A 21491-nucleotide genomic window follows, 5' to 3' on the forward strand; every position below is an offset into this window, starting at 1 on the left:
AATGCCTCAAAAGAACTTCCTAGATGCCACAAGTTCAAAGGCATTCTTGAGTCTCCTCAAAGAAGGGTACGAGAATGACTCACTCCTCAATAATCCTCCTACGGACCTCAACCTTGAGTACAAGAATGGCTTTTGGATTCAAACACATCGCCTCTATGTACCAGAGTCTGCTCGGGTTGAAGTCCTCCGGTTGAGTCATGACACAAAACTTGCTGGACTCAAAACTTGCTTGCAAGAAAGATGTTAAAAGGTATGTAGCCTCGTGCCTGACCTTTGCACGTAAGAAGACACCCCGAGCTTCTCCTTTGGTGTTGCTCCAACCACTCCCTATCCCATCAAGACCATGGGGGTCAATTTCTATGGACTTTGTGGTTGATTTACCCCCCTCAAAAGGAACGACCACTATCTTGGTAGTCATTGACCGCCTCACCAAGATGGCTCACTTTATATCGGTTAAGGGGGTACCCTCTTCTGAACAAACTGCAGAGTTGATGGTTCGAGAAGTCTTCAGACTACATGGAATTCCTGAAGACGTTGTGTCAGATTGAGGAGTACAGTTTACATCAAAGTTTTGGAAAAGCTTTTGCTCAGCTTTAGGAGTAGCAATCTTCTGCTTTTCATCCTCAGTCTAATGATCAGACCGAGAGGACCAATCAAACTTTAGAGCAGTACCTTCGATGTTTTGTTAGTTATCTTCAGGATGACTGGGTGGACTATCTTCCTATAGCAGAGTTTTCTTATATCAATTCTAGACATAGCTCAGCCTCTCAAAGCCAGTTTTTCTTAAACAATGGGTATCATCCAGTTTTTATTCCTGATCTCCCTATCTCAACTCCAATTCCCGCTGTAGCCAATAGATTAACTATGCTGTAAGAGATTCGGGAGAAATTGATTGAGACTTTGAGGGAGGCTCAGGAATTTTACAAGGAGGCTGCTGATAGACATCGCAGATCACTTCCTACCTTCCAGGGACAAAGTTTGGTTATCAAACTAAAATTTGAAGGTCCATGTTCCATCTGCAAAGTTGGGACAAAAGTTTGTAGCACCTTTCCAGATTTCTGCTCAGATCAACCCAGTCACTTTCCATTTAAAACTTCCTGACAGTATGAAAATTCACCCAGTTTTTCACATATCGCTACCCAAGCCATTTAAGGAAAATCCTTTTTCTGGAAGAATTCTTTCACCTCCTCCACCTGTTGATGTACAGAGTGAAGAAGAATTTGTGGTGGAGATAATTCTTGACTCCAGGATCTTTAGAAACAAATTACAGTATCTGGTTCAATGGGAAGGAGATGGTCCAGAAGAAAATTCTTGGAGCCTGAAGAAAATGTTCATGCCCCTAGATTGACAAGGGAATTGCACCAGAGATCCTGGTCCTAAGCCTATCCTAAAACCTGGTCCTAAGACGTCCAGTGAAGGTCCTGGGAGGAGGGGAGTACTGTCAGGACCTGGACTTGAACCTGGTACCTCCACTGTGTCTGGCAATGACTCTACATACTTAGCAACCTGGAATGCTGGACAGTTCTCTGGACAAATCCTTGAATGATCCTGCCGTGAATCTTAATTGCCTTGAACCTTGAACCCTTTGCTCCTCTCATGAACTTCCTGATCTAAGCCATGTCTCTGCACTTCCTGGTTGCCAGAATATTGTGCCTTCACCAGCTAATATCTCGCTTGTCTCTCCTGCTCCCGTCCGTATCTTCGCTATCATCCATTATCGACATTGGCTTGTTCCTCAACTTCGCTTCTGCTTAATCCCAACCTGCAACTACTCATTACCGACCTTGGCTATACCTTGACTACACTTCTGCTTGATCCCTACCTGCAATATCTGCTATTGGACCCTGGCTTGCTCACCTCCTGGTGGGGCAATCCTGAGGACCGTGACCTGGTGCTAACACGCAGCAACATCCACCTCCACCATCAGGAGCTCTGGTGAACACCTGTTAGTACTTAGATTCTGCACCTCAGGTGAGCCTGCATCATCTACCTGGGTGACCTGCCTGTGTTCCTATCCTGCGGGTTCCTGTGTAAGCTTCCACTGCTATAGCTACTGGCCTTCGAGCCCGACCCCCTGATCGTGACAGCTCCTGGCTTTTATACAGTATCCCAGAATGCACTGAGGCGACCTGCCACTGCCAATCACCAGCCTACTGTATGCATTAATTCGTCAGGTTTCCTCCCACTTTCAAACATGGCTCCCTATTGGACCAGTGTGAAACACTCTCTAGACACAATGAATCGCATACTGAGCACAATGAGCATATCTCATTAACAGATCCTAATCTTTGGTAAGCAAAGAGCAATATAGATTTACCTGCAGCCCCTCTGGTAAGCAGACAGAGCCATAAACTATACTCTCTCACTAGCACCTATCTAGGAGAGTGCTACATTTGCATTCTTTGCTTACTTAACAGTTTTTCGGAAAGTGGGAGACTGCAGAGATGCTTCCTCATTTTGGAGTGTCTTTATTTAGTGGAATGTTAATGCTCATCTCACATTGTAGACTTCAGTTGTATGTACTGACTTTATGTATAAGTGCAGTAAAGAATTATATGTGACTATTCTGATCTCCATTTACAAAGGATGGTAAAATGATGTTGCCGGAGAAACTCAGACTGTGTATGACGCACTTATCTGTGAGGCATGCGGTGCTGTTAGACAAACACCTGTAGGGACACAGTCCACTGATCCCATTCACCGACCTGGTAAAGATAAAGACTGTATTTATCATATACTCACTTGTAATACTGGCTTGTTATACGCTGCAGGTGGATAAATGTACCCTTATTTTTAGAACTTTTTCCTAAATTGACTTTTCTATTCAAGTTAAACTCCACGCAATAGATACAGTGTATTACAAATCGAGTGTGTCTTTTCCTGCTCTGTTCAGACAGTCTGGGTATCCATGTATATCCTCCATCCTGCACCTTCATCTTTATAGCCTGATCCCAGGTGCATGGCATATGGGGATACCATACAACTTGAAGAAAAAATTGGCCTGCTCACCAAAAAAATCTTAAATATTTACTGTCTTGGAAATTTTAAAGATAGGCATCGCCTATCCTAATGTTGATCAGTGCTCTCGGGGTTTGTTAGTCAGTTTCAGCTGCTTTAGTGTTAAAGAAATTAACAATGGGGCACTCGATGGGCAAAAATGAGGCAACCTCCAAAACAGAAATGGTTTTACAGGTGGAGGCCACTGACATTTTTTTCCCTACTCATCTTTTCTGACTGTTTTTCACTAGTTTTGCATTTGGCTAGGATCAGTGTTACTACTGGTAGCATGAGGATATACCTGGACCCTATAGAGGTTGCACAGGCAGTCCAACTCCTCCAGGATGCCACATCAATACTCAAGAGCATGGAGGAGATTCCAGGACACAGGCAGTTACTCTAGGAGAGCTGGACAGGGCCAAAGAAGGTCCTTAACCCATCAGCAGGACTGGTATATGCTCCTTTGTGTAAGGAGGAACATTGCCAGAGCCCTACAAAATGACCTCCAGCAGGGCACTGGTGTGAATGTCTCTGACCAAACAATCAGAAACAGACTTCATGAGGGTGGCCTGAGGGCCTGAAGTCCTCTAGTGGGCTCTGTCCTCACTGCCTGGCATTGTGGAGCTTGTTTTGCATTTGCCATTGAACACCAGAATTGGCAGGCCCGCCACGGGCGCCCTGTGCTTTTCACAGATGAGAGCAGGTTCACCCTGAGCACATGTGACAGATGTGAAAGGGTCTGGAGAAGCCTTGGAGAACGTTATGCTGCCTGTAACATTGTTAAGCATGATCGATTTGGTGGTGGGTTAGTAATGGTTTGGGGAGGCATATCCATGGAGGGACGCACAGACCTCTACAGGCTAGACAATGGCACCCTTACTGCCATTAGGTATTGGGATGAAATTTTTGGACCCATTGTCAGACCCTACACTGGTGCAGTGGGTCCTGGGCTCCGCCTGGTGCACGACAAATATATCAAGACAATATTTTCACTAAAAATACACAAAAATCATTATTAGCGGACACAAACGTAACAGTGAGCTTGTGTGAATTAGTCCTTTTTAATTGTTTTTTACATTTAAAAAAAATGTATAATTTATTTTTAAAATGTTTACAATTATTTTATTTTACAATTTTTTTTATTATTTTATTACAATGTTTAATTGTTACTTTTTTTTTTCTCTTACAATTTGTTATTTTTTTTATAGGACAGGGAAGCCTGCAGAGCTGGGGGGAGCAGCACAGTGAAAGGGGGGCACATGGGGAGAGGGGGGAATCAGAAGCAGGCAGAACAGGGAAGGGGATCGGTATCGGAGAAGCAATTACAGGAATGATGCCCTGTGTCTGTGTCTCTCCCTGCAGTAGCTGAAAGCTGGTAGGAGTGGGAGAAACTGACTTTCGGCTGCTGTGGAGAGCTGCACAGGGCTTCCTTCTGTAATTGCCCCTCTGCCCAACCGCACCGATTCCCTGTGCTGTTGGGGCCCCCCTGTGTGCCTGGGTCCCCTACAGGAGGACTGGTGGTTCCCCCCTATCAGCAGCCCTTTCCCCCAGGCCAATTCTAACATTTCTTTCACACATGTAAAAATTTGAATTTTTGTTTGCTAGAAAATTACCTAAAACCCCCCAAACATTATATATATTTTTGAAAGTAGAGACCCTGGAGAATAAAATGGTGGTTGTTGCAATGTTTTATGTCACACGATATTTGCACAGCCTTTTTTAAAATGCTAGTTTTTAGGGGGAAAAAAATCAATTTTATTTATTTTTTTTATTATTTATTTTAGATTTTAGTTAAAACTTTTTTTTTATTTTTTTACTCTGTCCCTTTAAAAAATATATTTTTTTATCAACTTTATTGTTATTAAAAGGCATACACAACATCCCCTGTGTTACCTATAAGCATGATCTCTCTTTATGGAGAGAACTGGAGTGTATTTGACCTCAGATCTTTCCTCTGTACTCAAAAGTTTTTGTTTGCTAGAAAAATACTTAAAGCCCCCAAACATTATATATATATTTTTTTATGAAAGCAGAGACTATGGAGAATAAAATGGTGGTTGTTGCAATGTTTTCATGTCAAACGATTGAAAGCAGAGACTATGGAGAATAAAATGGTGGTTGTTGCAATGTTTTCATGTCAAACGATATTTGTGAAGCCATTTTTAAAATGCTAGTTTTAGGGGGAAATCCATTTTATTTATTTTTTTATTATTATTTATTTTAGTTAAAACTTTTTTTTTTTTTTTACTCTGTCCCTTTTAAAAATATACATTTTTTTATCAACTTTATTGGTATCAAAAGGCATACACAACATCCCGAGTGTTACCAATAAGCATGATCTCTCTTTATGGAGAGACCTGGAGTGTATAAGACCTCTGTCCTCAAAAGTTTTTGTTTGCTAGAAAATTACTTAAAACCCCCAAACATTATATATATTTTTTGAAAGCAGAGACCCTGGAGAATAAGATGGTGGTTGGTGCAATGTTTTATGTCAAACGATATTTGTGCAGCCATTTTTCAAAAGCTAGTTTTTAGGGGAAAAATCAATTTTATTTTTTATTTTTTTATTATTAATTTTAGTTAAAACTTTTTTTTTTCTCTGTCCCTTTTAAAAATATATTTTTTTATTAACTTTATTGTTATCACAAGGCATACACAACATCCCGTGTGTTACCAATAAGCACAATCTCTCTTTATGGAGAGACCTGGAGTGTATAAGACCTCAGATCTCTCCCCGGTTCCTCAAAAGTTTCTGATCAAACCAAGAACATATCTCGGCATGGTCAGAAGAAGGTCGGAAGGTGAAAACGGTTTTGTGGTCTCGGTTTCTATACCTTGGATTCGCAGGTATTACAGCAAATAGAAGCAACCTGACTCCTCAGACTTTGATCTTGTGTGACGGAGTCATTTTCCCGAGGCTCCCGGCTAGACAGCTCTGGCAGACTTTGATCACACGCACCGTGCAACTTTGTTCAGCATAGAGGAGAACCTGTCACCTACAAACAGCTACTCGTGAAAGTATCATTCCTGCCTTGGGCAATTATTATTATTATTATTATACAGGATTTATATAGCGCCTATGGCTTGTGCAGCACTTTATAATATAAAGGGAGAGAGTACAGTTACAATACAATTGTGATAAAAGCAGCAAAGCACAGTTTATCAGCAAAGTGCATAATTTTCTTTTATCTCGGATACATTTCTTCCTCTTTGTCCTCTTTTGTTTGTATGAAAAAAAAAAAAAATCATGCTTTTGTTATCTGAGATTCTGTCTTCAGTTTTTAAAGCGGATCTTGCCTTTTAGGCTTTAGGTCTGCTTATTCAATGCCCCCCCCCCCCCCCACCTCTTCCGTAAAAGCTGCATAAAAGTTCAAAAAAGAAGCTATGAAGAAAAAATTAATATACTCATCTTTCCCCAATGTTTGCAGCCCCCTCAATAGAAGTCATGGGGCCCTTAAGCCTTGCGATGTGCAGAATCCGGCGCCGCAACTCAGAATAGAGTACAAGAGCCGAGGTGAGAATATGCCTAGGTAAAAAAAAAAAAAAAGTGTCAGAAACACTTTATATAAAATTAAATCTAGTTGTTTGGGGTTAGCTAGGTGCAATTTTTAATTTCGGTTTTTCTAAACATTAACATTTTTTTTTTTTGGTATTTGTTTATTTTTGTGATAATTTTACTAAAGTTGCATTAAAAGAAGCACAACCTTAAAAAAAAAATTTCTTTCATTTTTTTAATATTCATTTATATTTTATTATTATTTAGTTCATATATTTTATTTATTTTTGATTATTAATAATATTATTTAATTATTATATTTAATGCATGTTTATTTTATTTTAATGTATATTCATGTATATATTTATATTTCATTCTTTATATTAATTTCCTTTGCATCTTCTCCTTTTCCCCCTGACTTCCCATTGTCTGGAAATATCGGTGTACATTAGTTGCAGTCATGTGCACCGCTCTATGCACACGACAAATCCAAAAGTCCATAGTCCATTTCGGGAGTGAGCAAGAGAGGGTGACTTCGCTCCTCTTGGGATCATGGAGAAGAAACATAGCCACCTTCTAACAGAAAGTCAGATTACAGGAATAAAAAAGAAAAAAAAGGAATTTGGAGATTTGGGGGAAGCTGAGACCAATAGAAGGGACTTTCTTGAGCCAGTTCCAGGAGGATGAAGGAATTGATACCATTAAATGGCCCCCACGCTCGCCTGACCTAAATCCAATAGAACACCTCTAGGACATTATGTTTCAGTCCGTCTGACGCCACCAGGTTGCACCTCAGTCTGTTCAGGAGCTCAGTGATGCCCTGGTCCAGATCTGGGAGGAAATACCCCAGGACACCATCCGTAATCTCATTAGGAGCCTGCCCCGACGTTGTCAGGCATTCATACAAGGGCGTGGGGACCATAAAAACTATTGAGTACCATTTTGAGTTGCTGCAATAAAATGTCACCAAAATGGACGAGCCTGCTGCATCATTTTTTCACTTTGATTTTTGGGGTGTCTTTGAATTCAGCCCTCTGTGGGGTGATAATTTTCATTTCCATCAAACGATGTGGCATCCTTTCCTTCCTAGCACATTACCCAATCCGTACGAGTATTGATCCTAACACATTACCCAGTCCATACCAGTATAGATCCTAATACATTACCCAGTCCATATCAGTATAGATCCTAACACATTACCCAGTCCATACCAGTAAAGACCCTACCCAGTCCATACCAGTATAGATCCTAACACATTATCCAGTGCCTACCAGTATAAAGCCTAACACATTACCAAGTCCATACCAGCATATCAGTACAGATCCTACCCAGATCCTAACACATTACCCAGTCCATACCACTATAGATTCTAACACATTACCCAGTCCATACCAGTATAGATCCTAACACATTACCCAGTCCATACCAGTATAGATCCTAACACATTACCCAGTCCATACCAGTATAGATCTTAACACATTACCCAGTCCATACCAGTATAGATCCTAACACTTTACCCAGTCCATACCAGTATAGATCCTAACACATTACCCAGTCCATACCAGTATAGATCCTAACACATTACCCAGTCCATACTAGTATAGATCCTAACACATTACCCAATGCATACCAGTATAGATATCCAGAATTATATTTTTCCCCATTGAGATCCGATGTGTTTTCAAAGTGTGCCTTTAATTTTTTTTTTGAGCAGTGTATATATAAAAAAGGCCCCTTAAGTCATGGGGCCCTTAAGCCTGTGCAGTATCCGGCGCCACAACTCAGAATAGAGTACGAGAGGCGAGGTGAGAATATGCCTAGGTAAAAAAAAAAGTGTCAGAAACACTTTAAACAAAAAATTAAATCTACCGGTAGTTGTTTGAGATTAGCTAGGTGCAATTTTTCATTTCTGTTTTTCTAAACATTAACATTTTTTGTTTTGGTCTTTATTTATTTTTGTGCTAATTTTACTAAAGTTGCATTTAAAAAAAAGCACAACGTTAAAAAACAAAAAAACCAAAAAACTTAATTTCATTTTTTTATATTCATTTATAATGTATTATTATTATAATTTAGGCCATATATGTTATTCTTTATATTATATTTATTTGATTATTATTATTTAAATTAATGTATTTAATACATTTTAATTTTTTTTTAAATTTATATTCATATTTATATTTTTATTTCATTCTTTATATTAATTTCCTTTGCATCTTCTCCCTTTGCCCCTGACTTTCCATTGTCTGGAAATATCGGTGTACATTAGTTGCAGTCATGTGCGCCGCTCTATGCACACGACAAATCCCATAGTCCATAGTCCATCTCGGGAGTGAGCAAGAGAGGGTGACTTGCGGTGTACCGGGGGGTGGGGGTAGTGGGTGAACTGAACTGGTTAAACTGGTTTCCATCCACAGTGGGATGGAATGACATTTTATTGTACAGGAATTCTTCTGGTTGCTCCTCCCATATCTTAAAGGCATCCTCATATCTTCCATCCTTCATTTCACCCTCCAAGCCTTCAGTCTACATAGACTTTTATATCTATGGTTGACAGTGCTGTAAATTATTTCTTCCCTCCCCCAGTACAGACCCCCCCCATATATACCCCCACCTCAAATACAGATGTCCCCCTAGTATGAGTACTCCCTAGTACAGATCTCTCCCCCTCAGTATAGCTCTTTCCCAAGTAAAAATCCACCCATGCAAATACCCCCCCTGTTCAAATACCACCCCCCCAGTACAAATCTCCTTCCTATTTCAGATCCCATCCCCCTAGTATAGATCTTTTCCTCTCAGTACAGATTCCCCCAGTACAGTCCCCTCTCTCCCCCCCACTAGGACTCCTTAAAGTACAAATCCTCCCCAGTAGAGCTCCCCCAAGTACAACCCCCCCCTCCAGTACAGATCTCCCCAATTACGGATCCCAACCCCCAATACAGTTACTCCTTAGTACTGATATTTTTTACTCAGTAAAGCTCCTCCCCAAGTACAAATCCAATTCCCACTGAATACAAATCTACCCTCATTACAAATACCCCCCCCCAATAGAGTTATCTTACAGTAAAAATCACCCCCCCCCCCAATTACAGATATATTCCTCTCATTACAGCTTCCCCCCCCAAAATACAGATACCCCCCCAGTAGAGCTCCCCCCAAAGTGCAAATCCCCTCCCCAGTACAGATCTCCCCCATTACAGGTCCTAACCCCCAATACAGTTACTCCTTAGTACTGATATTTTTTACTCAGTATAGCTCCTCCCCAAGTACAGATCCAACTTCCACCGAATACAAATCTCCCCTCATTACAAATACCCCTCACCCAATACAGTTATCTTTCAGTACAGATCAACCCCCCCATTACAGATCTGTTCCTCTCAGTACAACTTCCCCCAAAAATACAGATACCCCCCCCGCGGTAGAGCTCCCCCCAAGTCCAATTCCCCCCCTAGTACAGATCTCCCCCCATTACAGATCCCAGCAATGGGTGCTGGGTTTATTAAAATTAATAAAATAAAAATGAAAAAAAAAATAAAAGGACAATGTAAAAATAAAAAATAAAAAGTAAAATAAATAAATGGATAAAAAAATTTAAAGTGCCCCATCCCTGTGTGCTCGTGCGCAGAAGCAAACCCATATGTAAGTCGCGCATGCAGAGCTTTTTTTCAGCGGGAATGCGGGGGAATGCAGTCCTGGCACTTCCAGCACTGATTTATGTAATAGCAAGGGGTGCTGGGTTTATTAAAATGAATAAAATAAAAATAAATAAAAGGACAGTGAAAAAATAAAAAATAAAATAAATAGATAAATAAAAAATTTAAAGTGACCCATCCCTCTTTGCTCGTGCGCAGAAGCGAACCCATATGTAAGTAGCACACGCAGAGCTTTTTTTCAGCGGGAACATGGGGGAATGCAGTCTTGGCACTTTTAGCACTGATTTATGTAATAGCAAGGGGTGCTGGGTTTATTCAAATTATTAAAATAAAAAATCAATAAATAAATAAAAGGACAGTGTAAAAATAAAAAGTTAAATAAATAAATAAAAAAATGTAAAGTGCCCCATCCCTCTGTGCTCGTGCGCAGAAGCAAACCCATATGTAAGTCGCACACCCAGGGCTTTTTTTCAGCTGGAACGTGGGGGAGCACGGTTCCGGTACGTCCAGCACCTCCAGCACTGATGTATGTAATAGCAAGGGGTGCTGGGTTTATTAAAAATAATAAAACATTTTTTAAAAAAGACAGTGTAACAATAACATAAATAAAATAATTGAAAGCGCCCCATCCCTCCGTGCTCGAGCGCAGAAGCAAACGCATACGTAAGTCACGCACGCAGGGCTTTTTTTCAGTGGGAACGCGGGGGAACGCAGTTCCAGCACATTCAGCACTGATGTATGTAATGGCAAGGGGTGCTGGGTTTATTAAAAGTAATACAAAAAAATAAAAAATAAAAGGACAGTGTAAAAAAAACAAATAAAAATAAATGAATAAATAAAAAAATCTACAGTGCCCCGTCCCTCCGTGCTCGCACACAGAAGTGAATGCACATGTAAGTCGCACACGTAGGGCTTTTTTTTTCAACGGGAATGCGGTGGAATGCACTCCTGGCACCTCCAGTACTGATGTATGTAATGGCAAGGGGTGCTGGAGTATGCTACATTGTCTACTGATGCTGGCTGTTGGGGGATCTATTGTTGCTGGGGAGGTCTATTTTTGTTGCTTCTGAGGGACCTATTGTCTATAGAAGGGATCTATTTTTGCGGGGGGGGGGGGGGGGGGTCTATTGTTGCTGGAGAGGTCTTTTGCTGCTGGTGGGCGATCTATTATTGCTGGGGTTGGTCCTATGGTGCAGGGGGGTCATTTGTTGCTGGGGGATCTACTGTTGATGGAGAAGTCTATTGTAGCAATCTGCTAGAGGGTCTATTGAAGCTGTCTGTAGGGAGGTCTCGTATTGCTGCCGGGGGTCTATTGTTGCTGGAGGGCAGGTATTTTGCTGGCCCATTGTTGCTGGGGGAGTCTATTGTTGCTGGAGGGCAGGTATTTTCCTGCCCATTGTTGCTGGGGGGGGGGGTCTATTGTTGCTGGCTGCAAGGGATCTATTTTACTGATTTTCATGTTATTGTTAACAAATTCCATACAAACTACTTAGTACCACAAATGTTACTTGGTTCTGTATTCTCCAAAAGAGGCAGTACTGGGAGGTGGGTAGGGGTGGAACCAAGGAACGGTCTTCGGAGGTAGGTAGGGGGTGGAGACAAGGAACGGTCCTCGGAGGTGGGTAGGGGTGGAGACAAGGAACCGTCCTCAGAGGTGGGTAGGGGTGGAGACAAGGAATGGTCCTCAGAGGTGGGTAGAGGGTGGAGACAAGGAATGGACCTCGGAGGTGGGTAGGGGGTGGAGACAAGGAACGGTCCTCGGATGTGGGTAGGGGGTGGAGACAAGGAACGGTCCTCGGAGGTGGGTAGGGTGGAGACAAGGAACGGCCCTCAGAGGTGGGTAGGGGGTGGAGACAAGGAACGGCCCTCAGAGGTGGGTAGGGGGTGGAGACAAGGAACGGTCTTTGGAGGTGGGTAGGGGGTGGAAACAAGGAAGGTCCTCGGAAGTAGGTAGGGGTGGAGACAAGGAACGGTCCTCGGAGGTGGGTAGGGGGTGTAGACAAGGAACGGTCCTCGGAAGTGGGTAGAGGGTGGAGACAAGGAATGGTCCTCGGAGGTGGGTAGAGGGTGGAGACAAGGAACGGTCCTCGGAGGTGGGTAGAGGGTGGAGACAAGGAACGGTCCTCGGAGGTGGGTAGGGGTGGAGACAAGGAACGGTCCTCGGAGGTGGGTAGGGGTGGAGACAAGGAACGGTCCTCGGAGGTGGGTGGGGGTGGAGACAAGGAACGGTCCTCGGAGGTGGGTAGGGGTGGAGACAAGGAACGGTCCTCGGAGGTGGGACGGGGTGGAGACAAGGAAGGGTCCTCGGAGGTGGGTAGGGGTGGAGACAAGGAACGGTCCTCAGAGGTGGGTAGGGGGTGGAGACAAGGAACGGTCCTTGGAGGTGGGTAGAGGGTGGAGACAAGGAACGGTCCTTGGAGGTGGGTAGAGGGTGGAGACAAGGAATGGTCCTCTGAGGTAGGTAGAGGGTGGAGACAAGGGTACCTCCAAAAGGGGGAGTTCCTGCACCTTTTCTTTAAAAACAACAAAACATGCATATGTAAGCACTGTTTGCACCACATGTGATGTATCGCCACGATCGTTAGAGCGGCAGCACTAGACCTCCTCTGTAACTCTAAACAGGTAACTTGCAAAGGCGTTTAAAGCGTTGCCTATGGAGATTTGTAAGCACCGTCGTTTTTCGCCATTCCACGAGCTTGCGCAATTTAAAAGCATGACATGTTAGTTATCTTTCTAACATCATCTTTCACATTATATAAAAAAATTGTGGTAACTTTTGTGTGTTTTTTTTTTTATTCATTAACCACCTATTATCCTCCGATTTAGGATCACAGGTCTCTGTGTTGATTCCACATGCCCCTCCCCTTCACAGTTAGAAAGCACCCCCTAGGCTCACATTTAACCCTTTGATCGCCCCTGGGTTAACCCCTTCCCTGCCAGTGTCATTATTATAGTAACAGTGCACATTTTTAGCACTGATTACTGTAGTAATGTCACTGGTCCCCCCAAAAGTGTCAGAAATGTCAGTTATGGGTCCGATCTGTCCGCCGCAATATCGCAGTCCTGCTAAAAAAACAAACCATAAAAATGTACAAGGTTTGGGGGTTCTAAATCCTTTTTTTTAGCAAAAATACTAATTTAAATTATTAAATAAAAAGTGCCAGAAAAAGCACGGTCTGCAATACACCAATTGCGTTGTGGGAAACACGCTATCCTTGTTAGATATGCGCAGGTGCCAATCAAACGCATCAAGGCACCGCTCACGCGTTGCGGCCACCAAACTGCATGGTGCGGCAGAATTATTAGTTTGCATTTCATAATCTGTTGCGATGATATTGCGCGTCATAAAAAAAATCTAACTACCACCATTTTATTATCCAGGGTGTGTGCCTGTACAAAAGATATCATGTTTTAGGGGTTTTCTTTAAACTACAGGCCTAAAATGTGTGTTTTTACACACAGGGAAAGGGTAGGGTAGTCATGGCAATGCTAGTTGGCTGTAAAATGCCAGTCCAACACATGTAAGCAGATTTCACTGGCTGCATGCTGGTGAGACCATCTACTTCCGTTGTCACCCCCATTGGGATACTGAGTTGCCTCGCACTGTCTCTATGGTAACGCAGGATGCGGCCGCCAGTGGCCGCTGTGGAGCAATTTCCGAGAGCGCGCCCTCCCTTCTTCCTCCACTTCCTTTCCTCTGAGAGGCGCGCGCCCGGGTAGTTGCCACTGGGGGCGGAGACGAAGGAGAGAGGGAGCGGCGTGCACGCGGATGGGAATCTCGCGAGGCTTCGGCGGGCGCGCGCGCGGCACGACTACGGCAGCATCATCTTTCGCTGGCGGAGCGGAGGGTGAGGAAGAGGTGTGAGGAGGAGAACGGCGGGCCCGGTAAGAGGAAGGCAGAGGGGAGACCGGGACTGGGTGTGTGTGTGTGTGCGCTCTGTATACACCTCAAAGTATCTCTCTGTATACCTCATAGTACCTCTGTATACCACCATATACCTCATATTACCTCTGTATATCCCCCATATACCTCATATTACCTCTGTATATCCCCCATATACCTCATATTACCTCTGTATACCACCATATACCTCATATTACCTCTGTATACCACCATATACCTCATATTTCCTCTGTATATCCCCCATATACCTCATATTATCTCTGTATATCCCCATATACCTTATAGTACCTCTGTACACCCCCCATATACCTCATATTACCTCTGTACACCCCCCATATACCTCATATTACCTCTGTACACCCCCCATATACCTCATATTACCTCTGTATACCCCCCATATACCTCATATTACCTCTGTACACCCCCCATATACCTCATAGTACCTCTGTACACCCCCCATATACCTCATAGTACCTCTGTACACCCCCCATATACCTCATCGCCCCTCTGTGTATACCCATATACCACATAGTACCTCCTGTATACCCCTTTATTCCTCATAGTACCTCTGTGTACCCCCATATACCACATATTATCTCTGTGTACCCCTGTATACCTCATATTACCTCTGCATACCCCCATATTCTCAAAATATCTCATAGTACCTCCTGTATATACCCCTGTTTTCCTCATAGTAGTTCTGTGTACCCCCATATACCTCGGAATCTCTGTGTACCCCCATATACCTCGGCACCTCTGTGTACCCCCATATACCTCGGTATCTCAGTGTACCCCCATATACCTCGGCACCTCTGTGTACCCCCGTAAACCGCATAGTACCTCTGCGTACCCCCATATACCGCATAGTACCTCTGTGTACCCCCATATACCTCGGCACCTCTGTGTACCCCCGTATACCTCGGCACCTCTGTGTACCCCCGTATACCTCGGCACCTCTGTGTACCCCCGTATACCTCGGCACCTCTGTGTACCCCCGTATACCTCGGCACCTCTGTGTACCCCCGTATACCTCGGCACCTCTGTGTACCCCCGTATACCTCGGCACCTCTGTGTACCCCCGTATACCTCGGCACCTCTGTGTACCCCCGTATACCTCGGCACCTCTGTGTACCCCCGTATACCTCGGCACCTCTGTGTACCCCCGTATACCTCGGCACCTCTGTGTACCCCCGTATACCTCGGCACCTCTGTGTACCCCCGTATACCTCGGCACCTCTGTGTACCCCCGTATACCTCGGCACCTCTGTGTACCCCCGTAAATCTCATAGTACCTCTGCGTACCCCCATATACCGCATAGTACCTCTGCGTACCCCCATATACCGCATAGTACCTCTGCGTACCCCCATATACCGCATAGTACCTCTGCGTACCCCCATATACCCCACACTACCTGTGTGTACCCTGTGTGTACTCATCTTCTACATTGTATACACCTCATTATAGCTCTGTATACATTTTATATACTGCATGTACACACACATTGTATACACCATATATATATATATATATATATAGTATGCACCCCTATATATCAAATATTACCCCTCTATAGATATTTGAGGGTATATTATTTGATATGTAGGGGTACATAAAGTGTGTGTGAGATAGATATATATATATATACACATACACACACACACACACTGTGGAGTATACGTAAAAAATAAATATATATATATATATATATATATATATATATATATATATATATATATACACACACACAATGAGTATACACTGTATATAGATATAAAATGAGGAGTGTTATGCGTTTACACTATATACATACATATATCTCTCATAAATATTGAATATATATAGATAGAAAATGAGGAGTATACCATGTATATAGATATATAATGGAGTGTATATAGATATTTGGTGTACACACTATACATTGTATACACTTCACTATATATCTACACACGTATACTCCTCCTCATTTTATATCTATATACATTGTATGCTTGTAGTGTGTGTTTATTTTTATATATATATACACACACACACATTGTATACGCCTCAAAACATACTGTATACACCTCATGTTGCCTCTCTATACCCAGCATGCTCCTATTACATTTCACAAATCCTCTGTATACATTATACCGTCTACACTGTGTGTACACCTCAAATACCACTATATACACCTCATAATCTACCTGTATGCATTGCATACACCTCATAGTATACCTATATACATTGTATATACCTCATAATATACATGTACACATTGTAAACAGCTCATAGTATATCTATATATACCTCATATATGCCTTATTATACATCTGTATATACGTTATATAATCATATAGAAACATAGAATGTGTCGGCAGATAAGAACCATTTGGCCCATCTAGTCTGCCCAATATATCTGAATCCTATGAATAGTCCCTGGCCCTATCTTATATGAAGGATAGCCTTATGCCTATCCCATGCATGCTTAAACTCCTTCACTGAATTTGCAGCTACCACTTCTGCAGGAAGGTTATTCCATGCATCCACTACTCTCTCAGTAAAGTAATACTTCCTCATATACATTAGGCCTTCGCCTGTATACATTGTATCTACATCATATATACTTCATTATATATTTGTTGTATCCTCCTCATATATACCTCATTATGTTTTCTATAATCTATGTGTACTCTATCTATTCTATTTATCTATATACACCATGTACTTCTCATATATCTATGTACTCCCTATTATATGCTAATATATACAGTGTACTCCTGATTATATCTTTATATACACTTTATACTCATTATATATGTATATACACCATGTACTCCTCATTTTAGATATATATATATATATATATATATATATATATATATATATATATATACAATGTGTATTTTCTCATATTCCTTTCTGTACAGTTTATCCTATTCACTGTGCCCAATCCCTATGTACCTAACATATCCCTCTATATACAATATAACTTATGCACTCTGTTCTATCTCTGTGAATACCTCATATCCTCTATATACCATATCCTCTACACACTGTGTCCTTTCTATATATATATACCTTTATATCCTCTATATACAATATCCGCTATACACATCCTCTATATACAATATCCCCTATACACTGTGTCCTTTCTCTATATATACCTTTATATCCTCTATATACAATATCCCCTATACACTGTGTCCTTCCTCTATATATACCTTTATATCCTCTATATACAATATCCCCTATAAACTGTGTCCTTCCTCTATATATACCTTTATATCCTCTATATACAATATCCCCTATACACTGTGTCCTTCCTCTATATATACCTTTATATCCTCTATATACAATATCCCCTATACACTGTGTCCTTTCTCTATATATACCTTCATATCCTCTATATACAATATCCCCTATACACTGTGTCCTTTCTCTATATACATCCTCTATATACAATATCCCCTATACACTGTGTCCTTTCTCTATATACATCCTCTATATACAATATCCCCTATACACTGTGTTCTTTCTCTATATACATCCTCTATATACAATATCCGCTATACACTGTGTCCTTTCTCTATATATACCTTCATATCCTCTATATACAATATCCCCTATACACTGTGTCCTTTCTCTATATACATCCTCTATATACAATATCCCCTATACACTGTGTCCTTTCTCTATATACATCCTCTATATACAATATCCCCTATACACTGTGTCCTTTCTCTATATACATCCTCTATATACAATATCCCCTATACACTGTGTTCTTTCTCTATATACATCCTCTATATACAATATCCGCTATACACTGTGTCCTTTCTCTATATATACCGTTATATCCTCTATATACAATATCCCCTATACACTGTGTCCTTTCTCTATATATACCTTTATATCCTCTATATACAATATCCGCCATACACTGTGTCCTTTCTCTATATACATCCTCTATATACAATATCCCCTATACACTGTGTCCTTTCTCTATATATACCTTTATATCCTCTATATACAATATCCGCCATACACTGTGTCCTTACTCTATATATACCGTTATATCCTCTATATACAATATCCCCTATACACTGTGTCCTTTCTCTATATATACCGTTATATCCTCTATATACAATATCCCCTATACACTGTGTCCTTTCTCTATATATACCTTTATATCCTCTATATACAATATCCCCTATACACTGTGTCCTTTCTCTATATACAATATATTCTACACACTGTGTACGCCTCGTATCCTCCATATATAATATACCGTGTATTGCCTCCTATCCCTGTGCTGGATGCACTTATAATTCTGTGCATGTGATATATTTCATTAGGCTGATTTGGAAAGTCTACTAGAGCAGGATGAGGATTTTCTTCATTTAACCACTTCAGCTCCGGAAGGTTTTACCCCCCTTAATGACCAGGCCATTTTTTTGCATTTCGGCACTGCATTACTTTAACGAAAAATTGCGACACTGTACCCAAATAAAATTGACGTCCTTTTTTTCCCCACAAATAGAGCTTTCTTTGGGTGGTATTTGATCCCCTCTGCGATTTTTAAATTTTGCGCTATAAACAAAAAAAGAGCGCTAATTTTGAAAAAAACACAATTTTTTACTTTTTTGCTATAAAACATTCAAAAATTAAAAAAAAATTTAATCTAATTTTTTTTATCAGTTTAGGCCAATTGGTATTCTGCTACATATTTTTGGTAAAAAAAGTCCCAAAAAGCGTATTTTAATTGGTTTGCGCAAAAGTTATAGCGTTTACAAACTACGGGATAGATTTTTGGAATTTTTATTTATTTTTTTGTTTTTATTAGTAATGGCGGCGATCAGCGTTTTTTTAGCGGGACTGCGACATTGCGGCGGACAGATCGGACCCCTAACTGACATTTTTGACACTTTTGGGACCAGTGATATTAATACAGTAATCAGTGCTAAATAATATGCACGGTTACTGTATAAATGACACTGGCAGGGAAGGGGTTAACACTGGGGGTGATCAAAGGGGTTAATGTGTGCCTAAATGTGATTACTAACTGTGTGGGGGAAGGGTTCTGTGATAGCCTGGCACAGAGAGATCGGAGTTGTAGCTTAGCTGAGACACATGATCTCTCCCTGCCTGTCTGACAGAAGACTCGCCTGCTTTGTTTACATAAGCAGGCGGGTCTTCTGTCAGTTTATCTGACGATTGCGGGAGGCCGGCGGCGGTCCGCCTCCCCGTGTCTAAACACAGCAGGAGCGTGGCTCGCGCCGCCATGACCTCGTGCACGAAATCACATAGTACTACGTGATTTTGCACAGCTGAGCCGCCCTGCCGCAGTAATACTATGGTGTGCGGTCAGCAAGAGGTTAATATAGAACTAAAGTTAAAAAGGAAAACCTTAAAAAAACTAGGGATGTCCAGTGAGCATTCAATTGGACAATGCCACAGCCGTTGCCTATGTCAATCACCAAGGGGGCACAAAGTGTCCTGGGGGCTCTGGAAGTAGCCAGTGGCAGCATTCTAAGGTGGGTAAAACGGTCTGTTCCAGCCCTCTCCGCCGTACACATTCTAGGGGTGGAAAACTGGCAGGCGTATAACCTCAGTCGGCAGGCGATGGACCAAGGGGAGTGGTCCCTTTTTTTTCGGAGGTGTTTCATCAGTTGTGTATCCGGTGGGGCACCCCGGAGGTGGATCTGTTGGTGTCTTTGCTCAACAGAAAGGTGCAGGGGTTTGTGGCTTCGTCACGGGGGATCCTCTGGCGGACTCCGCAGAAAGGCTGTTGGCCCCATGGGATCAGTATCGTAAGCCTTCCCTCCTCTCAAGCTTCTGCCAAGACTTTTACGCAGGATCAAGGCAGAAGGGATTCTGGTCATCTTAGTGGCAGCGGACTGGCTTCGCCAGGCTTGGTACGCCGATCTGGTACAGCTGGTTGCCGACGTTCCTTGGAAGCTTCCTCTCAGGAAGGATCTGCTGTCCCAAGGACCAATCTTCCATTCTGCTTTACAGTCACTGGCTTTGATGGCTTGGCTGTTGAATGCCAGGTGCTGATGGATAAAGGTTTATCTGAGTCGGTGATTCCAACGCTGTTAAAAGCTAGGAAATCTAATTTTAGGAAGTTCTACCATCGTACGTGGAAGACGTACATTGCGTGGTGTGAGTCTCTTGAGGTTAATCCTCGCTCCTTCTCGGTGGCTTGGATCTTGCCCTTTAATGGGGGGTTGAACAGATATTGGCTTTGAGTACCATCATGGCCAGGTTTTGGCTTTGGTGGTCTTCTTCCAAGGACCCTTGGCCACACACTCCCTGGTGCCTACCTTTCTTCAGGGGGTTCAACATTTGGATTCTCGCAGTGCAGTCTTCGTTTGCAGCCTTGGGACCTCAATTTGGTGCCTTCGATCCTCCAGAAGCCTTCCTTTGAGAATCTTTGGGAGATTTCCTTGCTTACGCTGTCTCAGAAAGTGGCTTTTTTGATGGCTGTTACCTCTGTGCACATGGGGTCAGAACTGGCGGCATTATCCTGTCGTTCACCTTACTTGGTGGTTCACAGAGATTAGGTGGTTCTTCGACCCTGTCTGTCGTTCCTCCCAAAGTTGTCTCTGATTTTCATTTCAATGAAGACATTTTGTTGCCTTTCCTGTGTCCTAGGCAAAAACATCCTAGGGAAATTGCCTTGGATGTGGTCAGGCAATTAGGGTGTACCTGGCAGCTATGGTGTCTTTTAGGAAGTCCGACTCACTATTTGTGCTCACGGGTGGGCCTGGCCAAGGGTTGTCCATTCCTCTGTGACCATTTTCAGATTGATCAGACAGACGGTTATTCAGGCCTATTCCATCAGGGGTCCGGTTCCTCCTTTGCCTGTCAGGGCACACTCTACTAGGGCGCTCAGTGCCTCCTGGGCCTTCCGTCATCTGGCGTCAGTGATGCAGGTTTGCAAGGCGGCCACCTGGTCGTCGGTGCACACTTTCACAAAGTTTTATATAAGTGGATGTGTTGGCATCTGCGGATGCTTCTTTTGGCCACTAGGTTTTGCAGGCTGCTGTTTAGAGAACCTGATCCTCTTTGAGGGTGTATTGTTTTTTTCATATGGGCTCCAGTTGTTTTCGGTTGAGCTCCTGTTGACTGGTAGGCTACTGTTTAGCCTTGGGAATTTTTTTTTTTTTGCTGTTCCCACCCTCATGTTTAACACTGCTTTGGAACATCTCAATGGTCATAAAGATCAGGAGCTGTCGGTCAATGCCCGAAAGAAGAAAATGGGATTTTTGACTTAGTCCCCTTTTACACTTGTGCGACTTGTCATGCGATTTGGGACTGCAAAATCTCATGACAAATCGTTCACCATGATTTCCAATGAGCCCCATTCATATCTGTGTGACTTGAAGTCGCACTGACTTCAAAGTAGTCCCTGCACTACTTTTGGCATGATTTTGATGCGTTTTGAGTAAAAGACATTAT

This window comes from Pelophylax lessonae (genome assembly GCF_965119305.1).
Source record: "Pelophylax lessonae genome assembly, chromosome: 3".
Classification (NCBI taxonomy): Eukaryota; Metazoa; Chordata; class Amphibia; order Anura; family Ranidae; genus Pelophylax; species Pelophylax lessonae.